The sequence below is a fragment of the Apus apus genome, chromosome 22 (assembly GCF_020740795.1).
Source record: "Apus apus isolate bApuApu2 chromosome 22, bApuApu2.pri.cur, whole genome shotgun sequence".
NCBI classification, from domain to species: domain Eukaryota; kingdom Metazoa; phylum Chordata; class Aves; order Apodiformes; family Apodidae; genus Apus; species Apus apus.
In genome coordinates this window covers 4,629,585-4,651,508 of record NC_067303.1, presented here as the reverse complement: position 1 = coordinate 4,651,508, position 21,924 = coordinate 4,629,585, and the positions used below count along the sequence as shown (strand labels likewise).

The 21,924-nt window shown below is 48.4% G+C and overlaps 1 protein-coding gene across 1 annotated transcript in view; it reads left to right on the top strand.

The window, feature by feature from the left end:
- The first annotated feature begins 1,093 nt into the window (after positions 1 to 1,093).
- The window catches only part of GRIK4 (glutamate ionotropic receptor kainate type subunit 4), a 191,517-nt gene continuing 170,686 nt past the window's right edge, over positions 1,094 to 21,924 (top strand). The window contains 1 exon segment of the mRNA XM_051638644.1: positions 1,094 to 1,121. The gene's annotated coding sequence lies outside the window, so the exon portion shown is untranslated.

The window sequence follows — 21,924 nt, the reverse complement described above, 5'->3', positions numbered from 1 at the left end:
AAGGACTTTCTCCCACCAGCCCCGTGGCGGGGTCGCCGCCGACCGCGGGGCTTTGTTTTTCTTAGCGTGGCAAGAGTTGCGAGATGTCGGAGTCGGGCTTTCAGGGGAGCCGAAGTTCAAAGAGTCGGTGTGTGTTGGGGAGGACGGACACACGACTCTATGGCTGCAACTCCTTTGGATAACCTGGGGACGATTCCCGGGATGTCTGCGGGATGTGGAAGGGGAGAGGAGGAGCGGGCTGGCTGGCATGGATGCTCCCCGGTCCTTGTGCGTTGCTGTGTTTGCAGCCTGCCTGCTACAGTCGTAGGCAGCCAGGAAAACCCCGTGGAACCGGGATTTTTCTCAGGCTTCGGCTTGGAGAGAAAAGGTTGGTTGTTCTGGAATGCCTTGTGATGGAGTTGGGCTCGTGAATGATTTGTCTTAGAATACCCGAGGTCCCCATTGTGTGCAGGGACGTGCAGGTCTGATGCTGAGACAGACTCTCTAGTGAACAAGCAGTGTTGATTCTGGGCAGGGGGGGGAAAAACTCCATGCAAAAACCTTCCTAGGCCCAACTTTATTCTGTGTTATTGATGCATAAACTCTGGCACAGCCTGGAGCTCTGCATAGGAGAGAAATGCTGCAAGCTCCCATTTTCTGTTGGGGTTCTTTCTTTCTTTATCAGCCTGGCAGGCTTGAGACCTCAAGGTTGTGACCCCCCAGGAAAGTTAACCTAATGCAAGCCAGGTTTGCTTTGTCTCCCACATGTGCCTGCTTTGTGGCCAGGTGTTTCTCGTTGGAGGATTCAGAGCTTTGCCCTGCCTGCTTGGGGGCCTCTTGCTTGTGAGAGCTGATGAGGAACATTCCTGCTGATTGCTAATGGGCACCAGCTGCCCCAACGAGCAGCAGGAGATCCACCTGCTTGCCCCAGCAGGAACTAGTCTCTCTTTCTCTCTGAGGCAAGACAGTCTCTTCTCCAGGAAGGTGTTCAGACCTTTCTCTGCCTTCCTGGACAGGGAGCTGAAGGTTTATGACATCAGAGAACAAGCCAGCATCCCCATGGAGCTGCTGGTGCTTCTGTAGAGCTGCCAGCAGCTGCTTGTGTGACCAGAGCCTGGCTGTTGGGACATGTGTGCTCACAGGTAGGAGCTGGATGTTAACTGTACTCGCTGCTTTTCTGCTTGCTTTACTCTTCATTTTGCACAGGGCTAGAAGTGTGCTCCTTTAAAACAATCTGCAGTGAGGCTCCCCCTCTGCCAAGGCGTTTTTTAAAGTGTCTTGATGCAAGTCTGCTTTAGTATTTATGCATATGAAGCTGTGTTTGAAGGGAACCATCTGGGTGGAGAAATGGATGGTGAGCAGCTGAACCTTCTCCCCGTTGATTTCCATTTTCATTGGGCCTGATTAGCAAAGCCAGAAGTTGGTGAAGTTGCTGTGTGGCTCTCCTTGCTTTGTAGGTGCTTTTTAGCAGGGACACCTGTGCCTGGGGGTGAGGGAGCTGATACTCTGTGCTGGGCTTGAGACTGGCACCTGAAAAGGAGAATAATATCTTTTTTTTTTTCTTAACTGTATGTAGGCTGTAGGGATGCTGGTTTCCCTGCCCTTGGTGGGGAGAGCAGAATGCCTGAGGCAGGTGAACCCCAAAATGGAGGGCTGTGTGTGGGGACTGGCCAGGGTGGCTCCCAGAGCCTTGCTTGGGGTGGGATGGGAAGGGAAGAGAGCCAGGCTGGTGAAAGGCATCAATATCTCCGTGAGAAGAGTCACCTCTGGGAGGTTGGCTCTAAATGGAGGGTTTAGAGCAGCTGCCTGAGGCTCTGAGAGACACAGAGACAGTGCTGCTGCTGCTGCTGCCTGCAAGTTTCTTGCTGGAGATTTCTTTTGCAAGCTGTGCAAGGAAAGTAAGCCAAGGAGTCATGTGGGCTGGCAAAGGCCTGGATACCTAGATGCCAAGGAGCATGCAGCAATCTGAGGGTGAATGGCAAGTGATTTGGAGGAGCCGGTCTTCAGAGAGCTCATAAAAGGAACAGCAAGGCAGGTATGTGCAGTGCTGCCTCCAAATTATCTATTCTGAAAGCTGAAGTGTGCAAGGAAATCCCATCTCCATTGTTGTGTGTGTTGCTCATGCTGATTTCTTTCATTGATGAGAAAACAGGAGTGAACTTAAAACTCACCCAGGATTTGGGGGAGATCCTCAGCTAGATGCTGGCTGATTTTATGAGTTCTGGTGGGAGAGCATCTGACTGCAGTGTTAGGATCTCTGCTTTGACCATGTTGGTTTACATTCCTCTTTCTCTGGGACAAGCAGCTGGTTTTGCAGGTGTGATAGGGCCAGAGGAGACCCAGGTCAGGCCTCTGGTCCCTGTGGCTGGGAGAGAAGTTCTGTGTTTCTCCTGGGTGTGCATGCAGAGGGGGGATGCTTGAGCCCAGGTGGGGGCCTGCCTGGGTGGGTGGAAGGATGGGCTTCGTGTCAGTGGAGGAAGAGGAGGAACACACTGACATTGTGGTCTAGCAAGATGAGAACAGCTTGACTGGTGCCTCTTAGACCTGAGGGAATTTGATGGGATGTCAGTGACTCTATGAGTAAAGCTTTGTATGGGAATGGAAAGCTGAGCTTTTTGGCTTTGTGAGGAAGAGATACAACTTTTCATCTGATCTGTGGGATGTGGCTTGGAAGGAGGATTTGTGGTGTTAATATAACTATGCTTTTCATGCTGCTTGTGCCAGTGCCTGCAGAAGGCAGCGTGCTACAGATGAGGGTGGCTGTGGCAGGTGCTTTTAATGAATGTGGAGGAAAATGTAGTGAGGATCAGCTTAGACAGGGTTATTTCCACACTGGTCAGCAGTGTGTGGCTGATGGGTATAGCAGAGCTGGCAAGGTTCAAGCACTTCCAAAGCTATCCAGGCAGCAAAACCAGAAATGGCTCCTGTATCTTAAAATAAATGCTCAACTAGTTTCAGGAAGGCAGCTGTGGTGAACAGAGGCTCCCTGAACCCCAGGAGGCATTGGGAGCCATGGCTGAGGGACAAGGGGAGTCACTTCCCCCTGCACCAGGGTGTTGAGGATATCCTAATTTACAGTGAATTAGCAGTGATTGGAATTGTTTGAAGAGACAGGAACAGGGCAAAGGAAGAAGCCTGAGTGTTGTAAATCAGTAGGGCTGGGAATGGTTCATCCAAGGGTCCTGAAGTAAGTAAAAGGTGAAATAGCAGCAGGTATTAACTTGGAAGGGATGATTCTCCCTCCTTGCTGGGAAGTTACCAAGGCAGGACCCCAACTGCTAGGGAAAGCAGAAGTGGTTTTATCCCATGATGCTGTTACAGAAACCAAACCTGAGAGGGGAACCAGGGTATAAGGCAGGTGAGTTTTGCTCCTGTCCTGTGCCAGCCTAATTATCACTCAAATATTTGGATGGGTCTAACTTTGGGAGTCAAATCACCATAGTTCATGTAAAGAGGATGGGTGAGCAGGAGGGAAGCCAACCTTTTTAGTGCTGCTTGCAGTTTGATAGGCTGATCAAACAGGAACTGAAAATGTACCCATGGACCTAATTTATTTAGACTTTTCATTAGAGGGACTCGAAAGAGATGATTTTAGGAAATAAATAGCAGAATGTGGGCAATAAGTAGTTGTAGGATAAAGGGCAGAGTTCAGTGCTGGCTTTCCTAGTTAAGCTGTAGAAAATAGAAGTGTAATGGAGGAGTGCTGATGGGAGCACGGATAGGTGATTATGTGAAGGTTCCTCACACTGTGGCTAGGCTTATTTATTATCTTTAATGATCTGGAGGTGGAAATGGATCAGAGCTGGGTTAGAGGGAGCAAGTGTGCCAACAGAAAGGGTTTGCTTTTGCTGCTAAACATTTGGAAGAATTAAGAGATAAGGCTGCTGCATTTGAGTGTGCCAGGGGTTTGGTCAATGTGATGCATCTCAGACCCGAGCAGCACACGGAGGTGGGAAAAAAGGAAAAACATGAGCAAATCTTTCCCTAATGATGTAGCCAGGGTGCTTGTGTGGGATTCTGCCAGGAGGATGTGGAGGGGTGTGATGTGTGTGTTCTGTGTGTGCAGCTGGCAGGGAGCCACACAAACAAAAAATAAACAACTGGTGTGGCAAACAGTGCTCTCCATCTGGGGCAGCCTGTGGCCCAGGGGCTTTCTGCAGGGCAGTCACACAGCAGTGACAATTGGCCCTTCCCAAAGCCCCTCACATCACACCAGGGACTTGTTGCTGCTGGGGCCAGGGTGCTGCTCTGGCTGGAGCAGGGGCTGTGGGCACCCAGACTGTGCCAGCATCCTACCTGGCTCTGCATTGCCTCTCACCCAGAGACCTGGGAGGTGCCTGCAGGGTTTGAAGGGGGTGTTGCTGCTGAGTGCCTGAAGAGCAGGGTTTGAAGAGGCTGTGGTCTCGTGGTGGTGGGAGGGAGATGAGAGAGCCCAGAGTGTTTGTGTTCCTGCTTGATTGCACATCCCTGAGCCAGGTCTCAGTCAGGTGGCAGGGAAGCAACATTGATTCTGCCCATCCTTTGCATGGAGGTGGCTGTAATACCCAAGCAGTGTCTCAGCCCAGCACCCGGTGAGCCCTCCAGCACAAGGGGATTTTCATCTCCTCTGAGATTTCCTGGCTTCAAAGTCTGCAGAATTTATTTGCATCCTTTATGAGGGAGAGAGCCAGGCATAGGTTTGTGGTTTGTTTTTTTTTTCCCTGAGTCTCTCTGTTCCTCTCCCCTTTCCCCACTGGCTTTTCAGTTTGTTTATTTGGTTAGCTCAGCATCAGCACAATGATGTGGAAATAAAGCAAGGGAGATTCATCTTGGCCTTACTGCATATGCATAAATGAGAGAAATAGATCATACTGGCAATCCTTAGCTGGGCTACAGTTAATGGAAATTCTTCTGTGACCTTATAAACCCTGCTTTGCAAGGGTTTATAATGAGTCTGCAAAAATTCATTCTGGGCACAAACAAGTCATCTGAGGTCTTAGGCCCTGTGAGCACAAAGCAATAATACTCATTTCCCACCCACTTGAGCATGTGCTCATCTCCTTAAAGATTTTACTATTTTTAAAAAAAGCAGGTTTTGGGTTTTTTTTTTCCTTTCTGGGACTGTCAGAATATTGTGTGTGTTTCCTGGGGAGGGGGGGCTGGGTGGGGAGATGACTGGTGGTGAGCAGCTCTTTCTGTGCAGTGGATGACCAGATCTCCTGCATCACCTCCCTTGGGAGAGTCCCCGTGGGTCCTGCTGTGGCTCTGGCAGGAGCAGTTCTACGTCATGAACTTTGCAGCCTGGTGAGCTGTCTGATCACACCTCAGCTGGGTCAGCAGAAAACCAGCTCTTTCTTACATGATTGTGCCTCTGCACCCTCTTCTCCCCTTCCTGCACGGGGATCTGAATCTAATATCAAAGATAATCTGGGCCTGGTCAGGAGGGGATGGATTGTTAAAAATCCCTGGAATGTTTTTCTTCAGCCTCAAGGTGGGTTGTTTGTTGTTTGTTTTTGGTTTTTTTTTAAAAAAACTTTTTGCTGAAGAACAGGGAGTTTCTGGTTCAATGACAGAAGCTGACATTTTTCTGAAGAGTATGTTGTGTTTTGATGCTGAGGGGTTTTTTTTACTGGCTCTGTGGCCCTGCTCAGAGACAGAGGGATTGCAAGGCTGGTTGTCACTGGTGTTTGAGTCCTCAGTGAGTTCCTGTTGGGCTTCCTCTTTGTAGACTCTGATGAGGAAGCAAATTGCTGTGTCTGATAGAGTTGCTCCTAATGAGGCTGATCTGGGGTGAAGAGGCAAGGCTGTGAAGTACCCAAGCCCCAGAGGGAGCCTGGCTGCAGGCACACTAGTGCTGCTACACAGTTCATTGAAACCAGTGCTGATCTGCCAACTCTTACATGTTCCAAACCTGCTTTTTTCACCCATAACAGGTTGCTCAAAATACTGGACCCAGGCTCATTGTTTGCCCTTGGTCTTTTTTTGTTTTTTTGTTTCACTCTGCTTTTTTCTCCCCACTTTTGCTCCACCTTGTGTGTGATCTGCTGAGGTCTAGTGTGAAAAGGCTGCATGTGTGCATGGAGAGCTTTGAAAGCAGGCTATCACATCTCTTTTTAGGCTGAAGAATGTTTGGGGCTGAGCCTGTGCTAATGTTCACAGAGCATCTGGTCCTCTCCAGGTCCAATTCATCACTGTCTTGCAGCTTGCATTATTGTTCACACCAAGGGAAAGTGGGTGTGAAGCTGGAATAATAATGTTTCACACTTGCTCTGCATTGGTTTTGATATCCAACAGCATTTTAACCTATCAGAAATGGCATAAAGGAGTAGAGTGGTGGGAAGCTGGGAACAGTTGACAAGTAACATGTTAATTACCCTCACTGAGAAAATGACCACTGTGCTTGGTCCTCTATCACTGGCAAATTTAAAAGCAAGGTGGGATTTTAAAATCTAACTCCAACATGGCTGGGTAACAGGGGTATTTTCCTGAGTCTGCAGAGAGCCCTAACAATACCTCTCTAGTGTTGTATTCCTTGGTCATGGTGGAAATACAGGTCATTAAATGTTGGATGTCAAAGCTGTAGTTTCTTTAATGAAACCTGATGGCATAAAGATAGAGAAATTCTAATGCTACCTGGTACCCCTGAAGTTCTGTGTTTGGGAAACAGGGCCTTTTGATATTATGGTAGTTGGACTTCCCAAGTGTCTGTAAGGAGATGTGACATCCCGTGATTTGGGCTGACGTGCCTTTTGTTCCATTCCTGCTGAGTGTTAAATAAGATTTGAGTCTCCTCAGTCACTACTTAGTTATTGAAGAACATCACAGCCAACAGAAATGCAAAGAAAACCGTCTGGATGTTTGTTTATGCAACAGATCATTAGAAAGTCGTTGGAAAAAAAAAAGGTTCTGGTCTGTTAGATAATTAATCTGCATTTTAAGAATTGTCTGAAGACATATTTGCAAGCTAGTCCATTGAGCTGCTGCACAGCTAGTCAATAACCCCCATATTTAATAGTCCCTAAGAATGTATTTCCATAATATGCTGCAAGCAGTTAAGAAATCTGCATCTTTTTTGTCTTAAGATGTCAGTGCTCACACATTTTCTGTGACAATTTTTTTCTGACAATTGGTGATAAATCCAAACACATGAGCTTCTAGCTGGTAGGTCTGGGGATAGGGAGAGAGGAGGCTTCTTGAGGTGAAGCAAACCCTTGGGCCCAGATGCCTTCAAATGCTGAATGAGTTGGCAATTTCCATCTGGCGTTGTGGTCTGAGCCTGCAATGTGCTGGCAGCCTTGCCCAAAACACAGCTCTTGGCCAGTGGGTGTGGGGAGAGGGGCTTTGCTGGCTTCCAAAGGCCCCAAATCCTCTCACGGAATTCGTTCACAGAATGATTGGAGTTGGAAGGGACCTGGAAGATCATCCAGATCCAACCCCCCTGCATGGGCAGGGACACCTCCCACCAGCCCAGGCTGCTCCAAGCCCCATCCAACCTGCCCTTCAACACTGCCAGGGGTGGGGCAGCCACAGCTTCTCTGGGCAACCTGGGCCAGGGTCTCACCACCCTCACACTCCAGAATTCCCTCCTCATGTCTCACCTCAATCTCCCTCTTCCAGTTTTTATCCATCCCCCCTTGTCCTCTCCCTCCCTGCCCTTGTCCCAAGCCCCTCCCCAGCTTTCCTGGAGCCCCTTCAGGCACTGGAAGGTGCTCTAAGCTCTCCCTGGAGTCTTCTCTTCTCTGAGCTGAACAACCCAACTTTCTCATTCTGTTTTCATAGAAGAGATGCTCCAGCCCTGAAGAACCAAATCCTTGTCCTGTGGGTGCCAGAGAAGCAGGAGCACATCTCTGGAAGGAGGGTCTGAGGCGTGTTCTTGAGTTACATCTGAGCCAGTGCTGTGTGTGTTAGAGGTGGCTCTGTTGGAAGGGATGTGAAATACACTAGTCCTGGTGTGGAAGATTGTTTATGGCAGGAACCTGGAGAGCAGCTACAGTGGCACTGCTTGGCTTTGACTGCTAGAGCTTGTTGGGCTCCTTGGAGCTTATTTTGCTGCAGTAGCACCAAGTCCAGCTTGGGACCTGCAGCTGTGTCTGTGCAACGGGTGCTTTGCTTCTGCCTGGGACCCTGACAGCATCAAGTTCCCTCATGGATGATGGGCCAGGCTGTGGTTTTGGGGTGTCTGCAGCAAAAGTATCTACCCATGTCTCCTGAGCCAGGGAAACCTGTGTTCCTGCACTGTGCCAAACGTTGAGGGTTTGAGAAAGGGGGTGAGGTTTAGTCAAATTAGCTTGCATTTATAGTGGAAAAAGGGTAAAAGCAGGGACATGTCATGCAGCAAGGCTGGCATGTGATAACTCCCTAACCCACATTAATGAGAGCAGGGAGTGAAATCCACACTTTGAGAGAGGAACCCCTGGGAGTCACCATGTCAAGGTGAGAAGCTGGAGCTTAATTTCGTTATCTTATCAATAACTAGCTGGTCTCATGCTGTGTTGTGAATTCTCAGGAGTATCAATGCTATCTTTGGCTGTCTAAGCAAAGTAAAAATGAATACAAGTAGGGACGAGTATTGTGTGCAGCCCTGGTATCTACACCTTAGATATGGTGTTGGCAAACTGGGGAGAGATAAGAGAGGAGCTACAAGGGTGATGTGAGGTCTGTAATGCATGCTGAAGGGAGAGACTGAAGCTCAATCAGTTTCTTTTTAACAAAGAGATGATTAAGGGGTGATTTTATTATTGTCTGGGACCAGGGGAAGGGACTTCTGTAGGAGGTGAGGTTCTGTTCCTTTGGACAATGAGGTGGAGTCCCAAAGTTTCCTGTGCACTACATTTCAGTATGGTTTTTTCACCCCAGGATCACCTGTCTTCCCTGCCTGACTCCTCCAGTAGGCTTCCTCCCTTTCCCCTGCCCTTCCCCTGGTTTTCTTCCATCTCAGAAGGTGTTTGGACATGCTGGTGGTGGCTGAAGGGTTCTGTTCTCATCAGACTTGCTCTTCCACGAGAGCCACCGACCTGCAAGGCCTCCAGGATGTGTCTGCACAGAAACAAAGGATGTTGTAGCCACAAATCCCTTATGCCACCACCCAAGATATGTCCAGCAAACTCAGGGAGAGAGATTAAGAGGCATCATTACCATTCAGTCAGTGGCTGGCCTGTTAATTAGGGCACACAGTGTGCTCAGGAAGGTTACTTTCACCTCATGCCCAGCTTCCCTCCACACTTAAAGATGCAAAGCGGGGCAGGAGTGGAAAAGGAGCAATGACAAGACTATGCAGTGACACGTTGCACCTTGGAACAAAGTGTCCCAGGTGATTGGGGCAGGAGGGTGGTCAAGTCTGCATCTCCCTTCCAGGTGGAAGGTGCTGCCAGGTGGTCATCCTGCAGCCTTGTCTTCTTTCTTCCCACCCCTTTGACTCGGCTCCTCTCAGGTGGTGGCATCTGGATGATTTTCCTTTCTGTGTTAGATGTTGGTGGATTGAAGAAAATTAAATTAGGGTTCTCTCACTGCAAGGGAGAGTTTGCCATTTGCAAAACCACGTTTTGCTTAAGTTAGTAATATTGTAACTGTTAATTAAGTGTTCATTGATTGCCTGTCACTACCTTGGTGTAATCTGTTATTCTTCCCAGGCTGATGTTCCACCACTGATTAAATAGTTTAGTTGCTCTTGTACCACTTAACTGCCTTGACTGTTAGTTTTTTCTCCTCCAGTGGTTCCATTTCACCAGCAGTATAATTACCATCATCTCCTTTTTGGAGTGATCTCAGCCTGCATGCCATCCTTGTTCTTTACCTTTAATGCACCTTATACTTCAGGGTTTTAAAGTGGCTGGAGACAAGACTTTAAGCAGGGGATGCATTTAACTGCAGCTCAAGAGCTGTTGTCTGGATGGATTTAGGGTCTGAGTTTCCACAGAAATGGCTTCATTCGTTAGAGGTTCTTTGTTGCTGATGGTTCAATTATGGAAGTGAAGAGTGTTTTATGGGGAAGGGGGAGGGAATAAACCCCAAACCCTCGCTCTCTTCTGGTGCCTTTCACATAAATGGCTCCACAGTACTCATGGACAAGTCCTTCAGGGTAACTGGCATGTAGCAATGAGACTGTGTGGGTGCTTGTGTGCTGCTTTTCACTGGAGACCTGTCAGAGCCTTTTCCAGTGCTTCAGGGGAGCTCTTCAGGCTCCCTGTGTGTGTGCAGGGCTGGGAAGGTTCCCGTGCAGGGCACACGTGCTGCTGAGCCAAGGGAAGGGCTGGTGCAGCAGCCTGGGCAGAGGGTTTGATGTAGCACCCACATCCACAGGTCCTTGAGCCCTCCCAGTGCTTCTGCAACACAAGCTGAGGAGCTGGCAGCACATTCCACTAATCCCCTGCACTAAATGATGCTCCTCTGCTCTATCCACTGTATGATCCAACGTGTCCAAAGTAATTGCCTTTTTTTCCTCAAAGAATGAGACTCGTGGCAAAACATGGGACTTTTTTGCATATTCAATTATTTCTTCCTTGCCAGATTTTTGCAGGAAATCTTGAAGATTTGCAGTGGGCTTTCCTGAAGCCTCAGGTTCTTTCTTCTGTGTGTTTAGTGGGCTCAAGCACCTTTGAAAGATTAATTAACCCTAGGTGAGAGACTATGTTTCAACATTTATATATGGGGAAGGAAATTAATATTCTTTCTGCCATCCTGAGTATGTTTAAACTTCCACTTTCTGCTTGTCTGACTTGGAATCTCTTCTAACTAGTACAAATGATAGAACAATTTATTTTAGATGCTGGGTTATGAGAATATTGTTTATGTGCCCAGAACATGACATTTTCAATCACATCTTCATTGCATTGGTAAGAAAAAAGAAAGATGATGATTTTTTGTATCTTGACATGTTTAACCTCTGGAGACTGAGTCAATTATCATATTGTGTAAGAGTTCACTTAGTAGCTCTTAGGTCTCTGGGAATATCAACATGTTAAAAGGAAAATCCTCAGGGGTTTCTCCCAGCTGTTAGAAAGTCAGGGGGAAAGCAAAAGGTTAGAGAGCTCTACAGGTGGCTTTCAGGAATAGAGAAATCACTTAATAACTGTGTGGTGTTAAAATATGTAAGATACAAGCACAGAAAAGCTTTCATGGGGAAGAAAATCTGTCCTGTAATACCTGCAGCTTGTTCCAGTCCTCTGCTACCCTCAGAGTCAAGAAGTATTTTCTTATATTCAGGCCAAACCAGTTTGTGCCCATTGACCCTTGTCCTGTCACTGGAAACCACTGGAAGAGTCTGGCCCCATCCTCCTCTGTCCTAGAAGGGTGCTACATGGCTCTCTGCATCCTGCTGACATCTTTATTTTTATTATTAAATGTGCTTTTTTGGTTTTTGGTGATGAGCAGCTTCAAACCTTTCTTCAGGGCCAAAAGAACTGGAAACTTGCTTTCCATCAGCCTGTTCAGGTGCAGCTGGAGATCCTCTTCTAACTCTTGAGCTGGGGATTCAGGCCTTTTATCCACCTATAAGAAATCATGAGTTGAATGATCAAATCAGCTGTGGCTTAAAGGGCTTTGTACCCCCTGCTGAGGTAACTGGTGGAATTTGAGCAGTGGTCTGCTCTGCCAGGGTTCATCCTGCTGGGAACTGCAGCAGTTGGAGTTATTGTCCTCTCTGTGCTGGTGGATTTGCTGGTTGTTTGGTGAGGGGCGCGATGCTGGAAAGAGGGGAGGGAAAAAAAAAACAACACATGGACAAGCCTGTGCTGCTGGAATGTGGCAGATTCAAATGGGTTGGCACTACAGGAGGGAGAAGTGCTGCTCTGAAAGTAACAACTCCAAGCAGTTTTCTCCTTGACTGTATGTTGAGCAAATTTCCAGCCACAGCAACAAAAATCTCCGTGTCCCATTTGCAGCCATTGGGGTTAATACAGTGCAGATGATATGCTCCATTTGCTTGCATAAATGCAGCTTTTAAAGCTGTCACATATGCTCCATAGAGCACTACCCCTCACCTGCTTCCTCTTGGAATGGCAATGTTTAGAAGGCAGTCCTGAGACAGTGGGGATGATGGTTGGATCTATACATTTGTGCATATGTTGGGGCCAGAAACCTACCATTTCCAAGCTGCTGCATGCAGCGATGCTGCAGATTAAGTGCTCAAAAAGCAGTTACACAGATGAAATTTTTGAGCTGTGCACCTCAGCTGAGACACTCCTGTTTCTTTGTTTACGTGGAGAAACTCTGCTGGCTTTTGATTTTCCCATTATCCAGGTAGTTATGTTTTTATAGTGTTGCATTACTCATTGGTTCCTTTTATTCTTTCCAACTTTGTCAGCCATGACTAATGAAGAGTTTTGCTGCAGCCATTTTATGGAGTGGAGACTCCAGCTGGGTGAAGAGGAGCCTTTTCTTTTGCCTTTCCCACCACAGAAATTTGATAATGAAGAGTTGGTGCTTTCAGTGGGAAGCTGTGAGTCCTTTCTACCCCCACAGCCAGACCAGGAGGGGGGATTCAGGAGTGCTGGTGTGGTGGCTCCAGCCTGGATCTGGCACACTGTGGGCAGAGAGCAGTGCATCCCCTGGAGATGCACAGTCACAGCATCACAGTGCTCAGGGTTGGAATGGAGCTCTGGAGATCATCTTGTCCCACCCCCTGCTAGGGAAGGATCTCGAGTCCCTGTGTTAGATCCTGGGAGTCCCTGACTAATGGTGCTGGGTTTTGGGGACAGTTAAGACTCATGATGGGTGTAAGGATTTGAGAAAATGTTCCGCCTTGTCCTGGAACAGTGACAATAGCCCTTCTAGTTAATTTTGTGTCCGTTCCTGGGGTGTTTGTGCTTTAATGAAGAGCTCCAAGCTGGTAAAGGAATTAGTGTCTGCCTTGGTGAAGGGATGAACTTTTGTTCAAGTAACAATCTGAGGCATTGGACCTGTCAGGAGCTGACCTGGCTTGGCAGGTGAGGGCCATTTTCTCCCTGGCTGTTGCCTTTGGGATGCCTGTGGTGTCCCTGTGTGTCCCCCCTGTTCCCAGCACAGCTTCTGACCTATTTGGGATCATTTAATGAAAACACTGTGGGTGTTTAGCAATGGCCCTCAATGTTTTGACAAGGTCAAATGCAGGGACCTACACCTGTGCTGGGGACAGCTGAGTTATTTCTGCTCCCCTGCTGATTTGGTGCCAGAATGTTTATCTTTCTCTGCCTCTCTTACGCAAAGCTTTGTCTTCCACACTGAGAAGCTCAGCAGATGACCTGGAGTCTGTTACACCATCTGTTTGGGTCATGTCCCCCTGCCCCCAACTCTTGCTGATTGAACTGATGCTTTCTTGGCACTGTGTCTTTCAGCTGTCAGTCAACCCTGGGGAGCTGGATAAGATGTGAGCAAGAGAAAAGAGGAGGGAAGTTAACACTGCTTTAAATAAGAATAATTCTCCCCTGCTCTTGAACCGCAGCTGCTTTGCCTGGACAGCTCCGTCCTGGGGTGAGGTGGTTTCTGCAGGAGACCCCTCTAGGTCTGAGGAGTGGTGCTGAAGTCCACGTGCTTTGCAGTGACCCAGAATCACAATCTGTTGAGCAGGAAGAAAGCAGCAGAAGCTGGTTTGTGCTGGAGGTGGTGTGCCTTGAGATGAGAGTAGGACTGTTTGTACGAGAGGTACCTTGAACAGCAGGTCCTGCTGAAACATTTGGGCATTTTCTCCCAGTTGGAAAATACTGATTTTTGTGATGGAGGCTGTGGAGAAGGAGAAAAAGATGGACTGTTGTTTGCTTGGTGTTGATGCCCATGGGCTAGGGAAGGTCAGCAGGCAGAAGACAGGGGTGTGGTAGGTGGCTGCAAGAAATGTAGTGCCTTTCAATGAGGGGATTGTCCCCAAGCCTTTTCTTCACAAAGGTGTTGCAGGAGGGTGAAGGGATCTGCCTGGGACAAAATGAAAAACCCTGGGGCAGAGCTGAGAGATGCACACACATCTCCTGACCCATCCAAATTAGCCCTGCTCATCCCACAGCTCTGCAGTGCTACCTACCAACCCTCTGCTCTGAACGTGAAATCTCAGCTCCGAAATTAAATCTTTCTGCATGTTTCTTGTGCCAGGCATTGGCACCTCCTGGAGTGCAGGTGAGTGTAGGAGGGTCCCACCAGAGCAGGTGACAAACTGTGCCTGGGAGGGCTGTGCATCCATGCTGTGTGCTGGCTTTTTAAACCTCCTTGTGATAGAGTTGTGGTTGTCACAGGCACCCCAGAGAGCAGGAGCTCTGCAGCTTTTCAGGGCCAAGGAGTGCTGATAAATATGGAGCCAGGTGTCCATTTATAGCACCAGGAGGCTTGGGGGTGGGAAAAAGAAGGAATATCCACGAGTAGGGCTTGGTTGTGTGCAAACAGTAGTTCCTGGGGATCATGGTGAAACCTGGATCTAGGTACAGAAGTGACATCCCAGAAGGAGCTTGCTGGATAGGACCAGCCTTTTCAGCCAACTGGAGATGTGTTCTGGCTGCTTCTATGTCTGACCAGCTGCTTCATGCACACAAGCTCTAGAAGGCAAATTGCATGACCTGACCCTGAGGGAGATGGGCTACAGCAGCACAGGGCTGAGCAAAGCCAGGGTCTCTCTAGAGAAAGACTTGAGCTCTGGTGAAGACCAGGAAGGTCCTCTTCACCACTTGGGCTGTGCTGTAGCTTGGTTGGAGGTAGAGGCCAAGCACAGAAGGTCAGGCTGTGGGAGCCTCCCAACCCTGCTGGCTGTGTTCTCAGCTGGTCCTCAGCACAGAAACCCAGCCCTGCTTCTTGCTCTTCCTCTCCTTTTTGTGCAAGCAGTCTCTGAAGTCTGGACTGAGAAAAGTGCGTGAGTGGGTGAGTTCAGGTGCTGTGCTTAGAATATCTTTTCTGACAGGGAAGCTCTTTTCAACTGAGACATGAATCCATGGGCTTTTCTGGGCAGAACCTGTCCTGGAACCTGTAGAGCACCAACAACCAGAGTGCTCTGAGCACCAGTGAGGGACTCCACTTGCATGGGATCCCAGTGCAAAGGATGAAATGGTTGGAAGAAACCTGAAATCAGTTTTAGAAAAGATCTGTGAGGTTCATTTTGATTCAGCTGGGCTCTCTAATGCTTTAGGGGTCATGGCATGTTTGGGTCTTGACACTGTTAGGAACGGCAAGGGTTGTAAGTGGATAATGTTTCAAATGATCTTTCACTCCATCTTCAAAGAATAATGGATATATAATATTCATAAAAGATGTTTTCTTTGTAAAAATTTGGATCAGTGTGACCCCATGTGATCCTTCTTAACTGTGAACAATTTGGGATGTGGGAACAGGTAGTGTTGGATCAGCAGACGTGACTTAATTTCTATTAAAAATGTCAAGAACAGTTCCTATCCTTAAAAAAACCCAACAAACCCAAAACAAAAACCAGTGGAAAACAGGTTGAGATGCCTTTTTTTTTTTTTTTAATTAAAGGAAGCTCTTGTCTTGTGTATTTTGATATTCTCACCTAGATGACTAACTGCAGAGTTTTATCTCACTGCACATTTTCTGTTCACTCTTTTCCAGACTCTCTAAGTGAACTTTGCCCTCTGGGTTAGCCTTGTTAAAGCTTCCAGCACCTCTAATTATTGGAGAAATGGCTTTCAGTGCATGAGAATTAGCAAGCCAGCTGCTGTGTATGTGTTGCCTTTTTTTTTTCCTCTCCTAGGTGTGGATATATCTATTTAATTTAAACAACAGGGAACATATAAGTGTGGCTTGATTGGTGTGTCTGCATTACTGGTCTAATCTGGCAGAATGAGATGAGCTTGTGTGTGTTTGCAGGTTGTGCCTCTACTCCTGTTCAAGAGAGCTCAGAATTGGTCTGGAATTGGGATATTTGTTGTTTTGCAAGTGAAATGAAGTAACATGGGCATTTTTTTTTCAAAGGCACAGAATAACCTGGAGCCTCTGGGAGCAGTTAGGCAGTGAACACAAAAATGCACCAGCCCTAATGATGACAGGGAGAAGTTCTTTATGGGGGCTGGGAGCAAAAGGCAGGGAAGGAATGGGTACAGGCTGCAGAGGCACAGGATGGAATTCATCAGGGAAACAGGGCTTGCAAATAATTGTATATGCAGTTGTTAATGTACCAGGTGATTTGTCAGGTCCTGCTGTCCCATCCTTCTTTGGCAAAGTGTCTGCAAGAAGGAAAAAGAAGGTTGCATGAAGTTGAGAGGAGCGACACAAAGGGTGTACCAGCATTACGGAGTAGTCTGGGGGAATGAATAAGAGGAGGCAAGTCTTCTAATGGAGGCATCTGTCTGGATTGTAGCTATTTGCAGTCAGGCAGTTATTGGCAAGAGGTTTTATGTGTGCGAAAGCAAGCCCCTGGCACATGGAACAGGGAGGGCAGTTTGCTGCCTGGTTTTCTTGTCTGTCCATGAAGACAATGAGCTTTTGAGTCCTGTGGCCCTGGCAGTGCTGGGCACAGGAATGGCAGGCAGGAGAAGGCAGGAATGACTGCTCCAGGAGCAGTGCTGAGGGGCTGTCAGAAGGCACAGTGCCTGGTGCCTGCTGCAGGGAGCTGGTGGGTGTCCTCCCTGGCCCTAAAGGGTGGCAGAGATGTGTGCTGGGAGGCTGTGCATGAGCTTGAGCTGTTCGAGCAGTCCTCTGGGCTTGTGGTTGGACAGAGGAGTGCTGCAGAGAGGAGGTTTGGGCCACAAAACCAGCAAATACAGCCATGTGGGAGAGCATGCCAAGGGCTGGCTCCTGCTCCCACTGTGTCTGACAAGGGAGCACCAGGGCAAGGTCCTCGGGCTGCCTTTGGGGGGCTGGGTGCTGTGGGGTCAGCTGAGCACCACCTTTTCTGCATGGATGAGAGGCAGGCAGCTCCTTTCATCGTGCAATGCTTGATGGTGAAACTGGAAGGAGGAGGATGCAGAACTGTCATGGTCCACTCTGGCTCTGGGGGTCTGCAGAATCCCATCCCTTCCCAAGCTGTATGCACAGCCAAAAATCTCTGTGCCTAAGGAAGAGCTGGGAACAGAGAGGCTGCTCAGCAGTTCTGCCTCAGCAACAGGTGTGAGATTTTGCCTGTCTCATTTGCATTGTGGTTACTCAGGGAGCTTTGCTGCTTTTTCATTTGCTTCCCAGCATGCTCTGATTTTTATTCCCCCCCTCCATCTTTTACTTTGTTTAAAAACTTGCTGGTGCTGCCTTGGCCCTGATTGGTGGTTGCTAGGTCCCAGCGAGCTGGCACGGTGCTGCTTTCCTCTCCTTCTGCTTTCCCAAGGCCACAAGCCAATGTTTCAAAGTCGGGAGCTTAAAGCTGAACTCCAACATCCCCTGGTAAAGCACAAAAACAATCCTGTGACCGTTGCATCTCTGAAGGTGATTAGCTGCTCTGAAACAGAAACTGATTCTTTGGGTGCCTGAACCTGAGGACCAGGGTCTGCCTTCTCTGTGGTCAGTGTGTAAGGGAAAATCAGGCCAGTGCCATTAGAGAGTGGCTCTTTCTAACTCTTTCAACTTTGGTTGCCAGTTTGAGACTCTAATACACAGAGCTCTAATTTGTGCTGTTGCTTGAGCTATGTCATATGCATAGGCTTGGATGGTGGTACAAGAACAGCAAATTTCCAAGCTGGGCTGGCAGAGGGCAGTTTAAATAAGATGGGCTATCAGTTCTGTTCTGTAATGTTTGATTTATTAAAGCCTGGAAACCTGCGGCCATCTCAGCACTGAGCACACACCCACAGGAATCAAACAGAAACAATCTCAAAGAAAGGGAATGAACTCTTCTCAACAGCAGAAATTGCAGCAAGAAAAATTGAGGCTGGACATGGGGAAACATTGTTGAACAGTAAAAATAGTGAAGCACTAAAATAGATTGCAAGGGGAGTTTGCAGAGTATCTGTCACTGGAGGTTTTAAAGAAGAGATTAGACAAATGGTTTGGAAGGATGGACCTTGTTAGATGGGGGGGGGACTGACAGAGCTCCTCATTTCTCCCTGTTTCCCACGGTTCCTTTATCAGTGTCCCAGCAGCCTGATCCAGCCAGGGCAGTGGCTGCATTTTGCCCTGAGCCCTTTACTTCACCTCTGCTTGGCACAGTCTGGTTCTGGGGCATGCAGGCTCCTGGAGGCAGGGAATTTGGGGTCACCCTGTTGTTATAAGTACCTTTTTTTAGCCCTGTGACCACTGAGGAGTCTATGCCAGGTATTGGCAGTAATACCTGAGTAGCAGCCCTGGGCCACTGCAAACTTAGGTTTAATTCACAGCTCTGGCAGAGACCTCTCATCTAACCTTGGGCAAGTTGTATTAACCTCTTGAACACGGGCCAAACTTTAAGCAACAAGTAGAGGCATCCAGGAAAGCTGGGGAGGGACTTGAGGCAAGGGTGTGTAGTGACAGGACAAGAGGTAGTGGTTTTAAGCTGGAAGAGGGGAGATTGAGGTGAGACATGAGGAGGGAATTCTGGAGTGTGAGGGTGGGGAGACCCTGGCCCAGGTTGCCCAGGGAAGCTGTGGCTGCCCCATCCCTGGCAGTGTTGAAGGGCAGGTTGGATGGGGCTTGGAGCAACCTGGGCTGGTGGGAGGCGTCCCTGCCCATGCAGGGGGCTGGATCTAGATGATCTTTCAGGTCCCTTCCCACCCAAACCATTCTGTGATTCTGTTATCTAAGACAGGGACTTGAGATGAGTGACGTTCTTTTACAGTCAATGGGTGGGATAGTGGTGATAAAGAAGAAAAGGTCTTGTATCCCGTGATTTCTGAGAATAAAAGCAGGGCCAAAACCAGTAATGAACTGGTTTTGCTCTGGATCAACACCTCTGCACCCCTTCTTGTGCAGGCTGGGAATGGTTCTGCTCCCCGTGGTGTGCAGTCCTTTCCTTTCAAGCAGCTTTTATGTAAATTGGGATGGGTGTTATATGAACACATTATACTCAAGGCTTTCAGTGCTCCTGGAAGGAAAACAAAATACATTTGGAAAATTAAATATTTCTGTAAAAAGCATGATAAATCTTTCCCCTTTTAGGAAGGTGAGAAATTAAAATTGCAAAACAGGCAGGAAGGGAGCAAGGCAGTGTGCGTGGCAGGGTTGGCTGGGTGTCTTGACTTCAGAGAGACTGTGAGGGAATCAGCAGAGAGACAGAGCTCCTTCATATTCAGAGAAGCCTGAGAGCCTTGGCATGGCACAGCTGTCATCTTCATGTGTGTGTAGGGTAGCAGCAAGCTCTTCCCATGTCGTGCTGCCTGCTTGTGTCTAGAGCTGGGCAACTGACTTAGGAGTGTTTTCCCTGTCTTTGTAGTGCTGTGATACGAGAGTGCTGAGAAGACTGGGGGGGCATATATCTGTGTGCTTCCCCTGTCTGTTTTCATCTGCAAAACCTCTACAAAGAGAAATGGTGGAGTCAGTTGAATAGTAGGTTCAAAAGTCAGTTTGCAAATGTGGAAGTGTAGGGAGAGGGCCAGGAGAGAAACGCACGGGTCGCCCGGTGATCTGGAGTTAGAGTATCAAGCTGAAGGTTCAGATGTGCAGTGGGGCAACTTCTGCCTCGCCCTCCCTTGAGAAGGAAAATCACAGGGTATTTTCATTTGATCTGGAGAGACTGCGTTCTCTGTCTTAGAGGGCTGCCTTAGCACTTGGTGTACAAAGCACAAGTTATGTCCTCCGTGTCGAAGAAAACCACTTCTGTTCAGCCTTTGCTGGTCGGCTGGCTCCCTGAGGCCTGGTTTTGCTGTAGAAAGCAGAAGACATCGTTGCTTTTTATTTCAGACTGAAGTACATTCTGTGAGAGATAGCCGATGCATTCACCTGTCAAGCATCCTCGCTGTGCTCGTGTTCAACTGTATGTCCAAGCCCTTACATGGGGGGAAAATACCTCTGGAAAACCTGGGTGTTCATCTCTGGCAATTGCAGTGAGGGGTAAATAAGTGATCTGGTCAGCACAGAGACTCTGGTCTGAGACACTGGGCTCTGGCTGGCTCTGGAAGGTGGGCTTGGACCTGGGTGGCAATACCCCCATTCACAGGGGGGAAGGAGTGGCTGATCCAGAGTCATTTGAGGACATCTCCAGCAGATGCCAAGAGCAGATTTTACATCTCCAGGGGCCTTCCCCTTTCCCCACTCAGCAGGAGCTCTGGGGGCAGATGTCACCCCTCGGAAGGGCTAAGAGGACCTCTTACCCATCTCCCCAGGGTGGTGGCAAGCAGGGTGCCAGGCAGCAGCCCCTTCCCTCCCCTGAAGCATGGCCCTGGCAGCTCCAGCACCTCCGTTACTCTGGCAACAAACTGCCAGCAGACAGCTCCAAGCAGCTGAATCCAGCCCCTTGTTCCAGGAAAAAATGCTCTTATTGAAATTGAGCCGGAGCAAAAACTCTCCTGCCTTCCTTCTGCTGAATGCCACCAGCATCCACTCTTGTGTGTGTGTGTGTGGTGGGGGGAGAGCCCACCAAGAGGCAGTGGTGGGCACAGCCACATCCTAACCAGGGCTGCTGTGCCATGTCCCTGGTATTTGGAGGTGGCCAAGTCCCAGGGGATGTAGAAAGGAGGTGAAAGCTGCGGGGGGTGGAGGTGGTGAGAGTGCAAGAGAGCCCAGGGATAAACAGAGTGGGGAGATGCTGGGGAAGAGGTAAAAACAGGGAGACCTGTGGGTCCTGTCACCCAGGCAGAGGGCTGGAAGTGAGAGGGAGATGGAAATCCTGCCCTCATCCCTCTGGAATAAAGTGCTTCTCTCCCTCTGCCTGTTTGTCAGCTCACAGAGGCAACAAAGGCTTTGGTGGCACCGGGGCTGTGCTGCTTCTCTGGGATGGAAGGAGCTGCCCAGAATGATAATTGGGGCCTTTTTCTTTTTTTTTTTTTTTTTTAAGGAAGCTAACAGGCTACTGCACAAAGTAATTAACTGGACAGATGGGTATAGCAGGATTTGTAAATGATGACAGCAACAAGAAGGCACTTCTTTTCTTTTTTGAAAGGCCTTGTGTCAGCAGAAGGGCTCCTAGTTGGGGCTAGCTTGCAGAGAAGCTGCAGAAATAAATGAAACTTTAAAAAATTAATAATCTTAATAGCTGCATATGATGCAGGTGTCTGGTGCTGGCTGTAAGGGTAGCCAAAAAGTGGAGGGGAGGGGAAAAAAAGGCCAGGATTTCAACTCCTTGAGTGTGTATTTTGGTTTGTCTCTGCAGAACATCCCCTCTCTGTGCACGGAAAAGAGTAGTTCCTCAGTGAGGTTAATCTGTTTTTCCTTGCAACTGGTCCCCAGTCTGTTTTCATCAGAGACCACATCTAGGACTGGGCATGCCAGCTAATCAGCAATTTATAAATGTTTATGGTCATCTCTTGGCTTCTAGGAGCTGAGATCCAGCAAACTGCTGAGCTACCACACTTCATATAAGCAGCAGGCAAAGGAAACAATCTTGAAATCCTTTCTTGCTTTGGTAGCTATAAACCAGCTTTACAACACACAGTGTATTGTGGATGAATTGTCTCCAATCAGGCCAACTCCTTGTTCTCCTTTAATGGGAAAAGCCTCCAGCCATTTCTGGGTGGCTTTACTGTTAAAAGCAAGATGATGTGAGCAGGTGAAGTGCCATATATCTGCAGGATCTTTCACAGGCAGAGGGATTTCTGGGAGCACAGCACCAGTGTTGCATCCCTTGGATTTTCGTGCTCTCTGCCAAAATGTTCAGGTCACTTAGAAGACAAGACTCCTGCCTTGGATGTAACAGCTCTGCTGTCAACTGCTGTAGTTCATTATGGTTTGATAATTAATAGGTGCTCTTTTCAATCTGCTGGAGCTCAGAGCTGTCAGGCAGGGAGCAGGGGCAGGTTGTGAGCCTTTGTGCATGACCCAAAGTCTTCTTGTGAACAGATAGCAAAGGAATGGAAATACCTTAAGAAAGATACAGCAAGTCAATGGCAACACCTGGAATAAAACAGTCTGTCCATTGACACCTTGCCTGTGTGAAAATGGGGAAGGATGTAGCCCAGGGGCAAAGAATGGCCAGGCTGGGCACCAGCATCCAGGCAAAGGAGAAAG